This window comes from Palaemon carinicauda, chromosome 21, assembly GCF_036898095.1.
Source record: "Palaemon carinicauda isolate YSFRI2023 chromosome 21, ASM3689809v2, whole genome shotgun sequence".
NCBI classification, from domain to species: domain Eukaryota; kingdom Metazoa; phylum Arthropoda; class Malacostraca; order Decapoda; family Palaemonidae; genus Palaemon; species Palaemon carinicauda.
The window spans coordinates 95,255,575-95,261,574 of NC_090745.1; the positions used below are offsets into that span (position 1 = coordinate 95,255,575).

Sequence of the window (6,000 nt, forward strand, 5' to 3'; positions counted from 1 at the left end):
ATTAAGTGGGATATAAGGACTGCATGACCGAAGAGTTGATACTGTGGGAATTGAACTTTTTATTTTTTCAATCGGTTGTTTTTAACGAGTAGCCTACCGGTGACAATTGTTTCCTGTTTATCAACAACAACAGCAAATGCAGCCGTTTCTAGTCCACTATAGAATAAAGGCCCCAGACATGTCTTTATTCATGTCTGGAGTTTGACAGTTTTCATCGCCACGCTGGCCAGGGATGATGGGTGATGCTGGGAAAATTTTCGCCCGATCGCTCACAATAAACCAACCCAGTATTGGTGGCCCTGACTAGTACAGCTTTGCTGATCGCGGTGATACTCAAACCTTTTTACCGCGTGAAGATATCCTCACTCATTAAGGGTCCCATGTATCATTAGATATTATTTGGTATGGACTAGAAAGAAGACAAACCACAGAAGTTACTTCGTGTAGTTAGGGATGGCTGTGTGGTAGTGATGTCTATTCAGCTCCAGCGGTGCATTGTAGGCATTACTTGAAGATGGTGAAAGCCTCCTTTTGGTCTCAAGTTGCACCTAGTTAAATTAAGCCTTCTACTTAACATCCGTCCCGCTTCCTTTCATTCATCTTGCTGTCCAGCCTCCTAAGTTTCCCTTCAAACTGTAACTGCGGTGCCCCCCCCCCCTCATTTTGCACCCGGGCACTGTATTGCCTTCCCGACCCCAGTACAGGGCCTTCTGGCCCACATTCATGGACCCAATCCTTTTGATCCGTAAGTGACACACAGAATCTTAAGTCGCCTTGCCATCCCGATAAAGAAATACGGTGTGATAAATACTATAGGCTTTTGTTCTTGGTAAGGAACGGTGAGTCACACCAGCATGGCTTTGTAAGTCCCCCTACTGTATAGACTTCTCCAATATTCTAAAAACTAAGGTATCATCTCCCAACCCTCACTAAAAAAGATTCACACTTTACCAAAGTTTAATAGCGTATTTGCAGCAGTAACTATCTCGGTATCTATACAAAAAAAAAAAACACAAATTTAATTTAATATATCGTGTATGCATTTATACATATACATATGTGTATATATAGTATTTATATTTTATACATACACATGCACTATATATATATATATATATATATATATATATATATATATATATATATATATATATATTTGTGTGTATATTTACGATTGAAGATATTGCATATTAGTTGATAATTCCTTGAACAATTATCCCATCTTTTGTTGGTAGTAGCTTGGCCATGGCACCAGCCACCCGTTGAGATACCACTGCGAGAGTGTTATTGGGTCCTTTGACTGGCCAGACAGTACTGCATTGGATCCGTCTCTCTGCTTTCGGCTCATTTTCCTTTTGCCTACACATACACTGAATAGTCTGGTCTATTCTTTAAATATTCTCCTTTGTCATGAGGATTATCAAACAGTTCTTCCTCGCTCAAGGGGTTAACTACTACAATGTAATTGTTCAGTGGCTACTTTCCTCTTGGTAAGGGTAGTAGCTATGGTAAGCAGCTCTTCTAGGATAAGGACACTCCAAAATCAAAACATTGTTCTCTGGTCTTGGAAAGTGCCATAGCCTCTGTCCCATGGTCTTTCACGGTCTTGGGGTAGAGTTCACTTGCTTGAGGGTACACTCGACCACACTATTCTATCTTATTTCTCTTTCTCTTGTTTTTTGTTTTAATCGTTTATATATGAAATATTTATTTTAATGTTGTTATTGTTCTTAGAATATTTCATTTTAATTGTTGATTAATTTTCATGTAGTTTCCTTATTTCCTTTCCTTAATGGGCTACTTTCCCTTTTAGAGCTCTAGGGCTTATAACATTCTGCTTTTCCAATTAGTGTTGTAGCTTAGCAAGTAGTAATAATAATTATCTGCAATCGTTGGCTTTGACCTAACACTCTTATTTAATTAATTAAAGGACAATCTTATTACGTTAGACATTGTCTGACTACGCCCAAGTCTTTCAGTATTGCGTTGATGAGAATTAATCATAAAGCTTTAATTCCTAGCTTTGTTCCTTTTAAACTTGACAGACATCTTGTTCATGAAATTGTTAATGAAAATGTGTATTAGTAGTTCATTACTTGTTAAACTACTAGCATTTTGAGTTTTAAAGTATCTGCATGCTTTAACCGATAATTATTTGTTAACGAAAATTTTCTTTTCAAGATTGTGAAAGCCACACAATAATGTGCTGATCGTCTATGACTGTATGGACTCCCTTTGCACCTCAAAGTGTAAGAAATTTTTTCAGGTTTGATATGAGTGGGGAATGACTGCATTGTGGAGTAGCTTATATTTGTAGAAGATAGTGTTGTTTGGTGATAGTGAAGAGAAGCTGTCGAAACAGGTTTTATATTTTTGAAAATTTTAAGTAAGATGAAAAATTGGATGCTGGGAAAAGTGAAGTTAAAAAAAAATTTTGGTTGTTTCTTTCATATAGGGATTTTATGAGTAACTGTTTAGGTGTGAATGAAGAAAGTGGTGAACCACTGAGTATTTGAAGTAAAGGGTTAGCAAGTGTCTAAACCTGCCAGATTGTGATGTATAAAGAAAATGTTGAGCACACTTAATGTGTACAGGCTGCTTTTGTAAATAAGTTATAGAGCATTAGGAGTGAGGAATGTAGCTATACAAGTTAGGTATAGGAGAGTTAGTACTTGATGAGTTAATATAGTTGAAATTATGATCACCCATATATTTATTCCTCTTTGATATGTAAACTCGAATAATTGGCAAATTTTGCATTTGGGGGCTGTTAATTCCTTGTCTTCTTCTGTCCTTATTATGACATCTAAAATCGACTCATGTGGTACCTGATTCACTGCCGAGGCTGGCAGAGATTCAATGTGTTTTAACAGAACTTGATTTTTACTTCATGTCTCCCTAAGATAAAAACCTTTGACCTTTTGCAAGTATCCTATAGTGGACTACAGTAGATTATAACTATTTATCGACACACACACACAAATATATATATATATATATATATATATATATATATATATATATACTGTATATGTATATATATATATATATATATATATATATATATATATAATGTGTGTGTATATATATATATATATATATATATATATATATATATATATATATATATATATATATATATATACAGTATATATTTAGTGTATATATATATATTATATATATATAATATATATATGTATATATATATATATATATATATATATATATATATATATATATATATACATACATACATACATACATACATACATACATACATACATACGTGCATGCATACATGCATTTGTACAAGATACTTCTCAATCCCTTTCCCCTTCTGGTGTGAATGGCTCCATTATTTATCACCCTTCTATTTTTGCAAGGTTTTTCTAAGGTGAATTTGTTAGCCCTTCACTTTTGTCCTGGAATTGGTGGTGCGTTTAGTTCCTGGTAGTTTCCCATTTAGGTACTGACCAGACCCAATGTTGCTCATGTTAAAAATCTGACGGCTAGTGATATAGCGAACCTAAGGTTAAAATTACGTTCACTGTACACTCATTTATAACTAGAGGGGCACTCAGTAGAGTGTTGACCTCTGCCGCGGCAGCTTATTTCTAGATATTTTGCTCGACCTTGCCGTTGACTTTTGACTTAACATATATTAATTGGCTTGGATTTTTATACAATCAAATATGAACCAAGTTCGAAGTCTGTGTGACAACGAGGTCCAAAATTATGGCTGATTACGTGAATTGGACATTTTGCTTGACCGTGACCTTGACCTTTGACCTTGACCTTCCAAAATTCAATAATTTCCAGCTTTTACATAACAGTTAATCCCTGCAATTTTCATGACTACGATTAAAATTATGGCCAGGAAGGTGTTCACTAATAAAGACACAAACAGGGGGTAAAACATAACCTCCTTACAACTTCGTTGGCGGAGGTAAATAGTAATATGTACGTTTTTTATGTTTGCTTTCATACTAGTTCAAAATAACAAGAGCATGATACAAGTGCGGCATGTGGTTAGAAAAACTAATCCTGTAATTTATGAGACGAAATGGCGTGTGACATCCGGTTATAGCATTTTGGTACTAAAAATGTCAAATAAAGGCTGTTGATTAAGTCACTAAGCATTAAAACGAAGCTGCGTGGAAGACAGGTCTTATCCAAGACAAAAGTCATTTGATGAATTCACTGGATCGATACCAGTTGCTAAGCACATAGCTTTTGACGTCTGGTTTCGACAAAGTCATATTTATTTTCCATGAAGATATCGGTTCGTTATGAAAATATTATTTTTATAGATGACCTCATAACTGACTTTAAGAATAATAGCGGTTCCTTTTGAGTAAGTGTAGCAAAGGTTCCTATATTGAAATGTAGGTGTTAAAACACTTTCTGTTCACCACATGTTTAAAGGTTTAAAGGCCGCTCATGAATGGCAGAGGCAAGGGACAGTGGCATTGCCCTAGCAAGCAGGACAATGCCTTAGAGCCTGACCATTTATACATAATTATGATCAGCGCCTAAGTCCCCTCTTCACCCGAGCTAGGACCAAGGAGGGCTAGGCAATGGCTGCTAATGACTCAGCAGATAGACTTATTGGCTCCCCCAAACCTCCCTTCTTTAGCTCGTTAGGATGGTGAGTTTGCAGCGACCAAAGGAACTAACGAGTATGAGCGGGACTCGAACGTTACCACATCGGCCACCACAACCCTAAAGTATATCTTATTTTATTTTGCTTTACACATAGATGTGTGGCGTACCAAAATACTTATTGATTTCCTCCTTTGTGGCCAAGATCTCTAGAACAAAGTAACGAGAGTGATTTTAAATGATGATGTGAAAGCCTAGACAAATGTGAAGTACTTTTTACAAGTGGCCTTTTCCATAAACATCTATATGAAGTTCCAGAGCTTCATTATTAACAATAATAACAATATTAAGAGAAAAAATCTAAAATTCCGTTGTAAGTTTTGTGTGATAAGCGTAACGAGAGATTCTACAAGAATATCCCCTTAAGTAAATTAATGAGTGAAAACTATTATTACGTTTTAGAAGGTTTGGCATTGAGTGGGATTTTAACTACTTTTCTTCTAAAATTAAGTCGAAGCAAATGGGTTGGTTGTAAGTTATTAGTTATTTCTTTCTGAGCTACAAATCGTTAAGATTTTGACCTTACATGAAAGACTTTATATCAATGTATTAATACAGTTTTGTACTTCATAATGGAATGATTCATCCCAAAACTTTGAGTGATCTTTTGGACTTGAATTGGTCACAATTGTATGATAGTGTTGATCCTGTTGTTATTTTGCATGAGAATCTAATTAGAATATTTGATAGGTGTATCTCTTCTGGTGTGCTAAGGTACCGAGTGAAAGACAAACCATGGTTTAATTATGATTGTAGACGTGCTTATTTGGAGAAGCAGGAGGCCAACCATCTTTGGAACGGTAACAGATCAGATTTGACTTGGAATAACTAAACTCAGCATAGAGCTGTTGTACCAAGAGTTTATGCTTCAACTGAAAAGGAATGCACTATAACCATAAAAGAAACGCTTTCTGGTACAACCCAGGAGTATAAGTGGTGGACTACCCTTAAATCTGAACTATGGTGTAGATGTAACAGTTCCTCCTTTACTTAAACTAGATGGCTCTGTCACTCACTGTCAAAAAAAAAAAAAAAAAATCCTTTTAACTGATATGTATGACAATAAGCTGAGTAATGAGTAACTGATCTTCCTCATTCCTGTTTTGTTACGCCACTGATTACCGTACAATTTGCTTAATTCCCATATTATCTGAATTTTTTTAACGTTTTTTTGGCAAAACGTTTAAATAGGTCTGCTGAATGTAATCATCTGTTCCCTAGTTAGCAATATAGCTTTTGCTAAGGCCTTAGAGGGTGTGATGCCCTTCTAACTAATGGGACCTTCTCAAATGCTGTACAGAAATCTCTTAATTGTGGTCAGGAAGTTCGTATGATTGG

General features: G+C 35.5%; 1 protein-coding gene across 4 annotated transcripts in view; it reads left to right on the plus strand.

Annotated features, from left to right (window-relative positions):
- LOC137615330 (uncharacterized) overlaps positions 1 to 6,000 on the plus strand; it is a 59,122-nt gene that overhangs the window by 18,938 nt on the left and 34,184 nt on the right. The window lies entirely within an intron of this gene.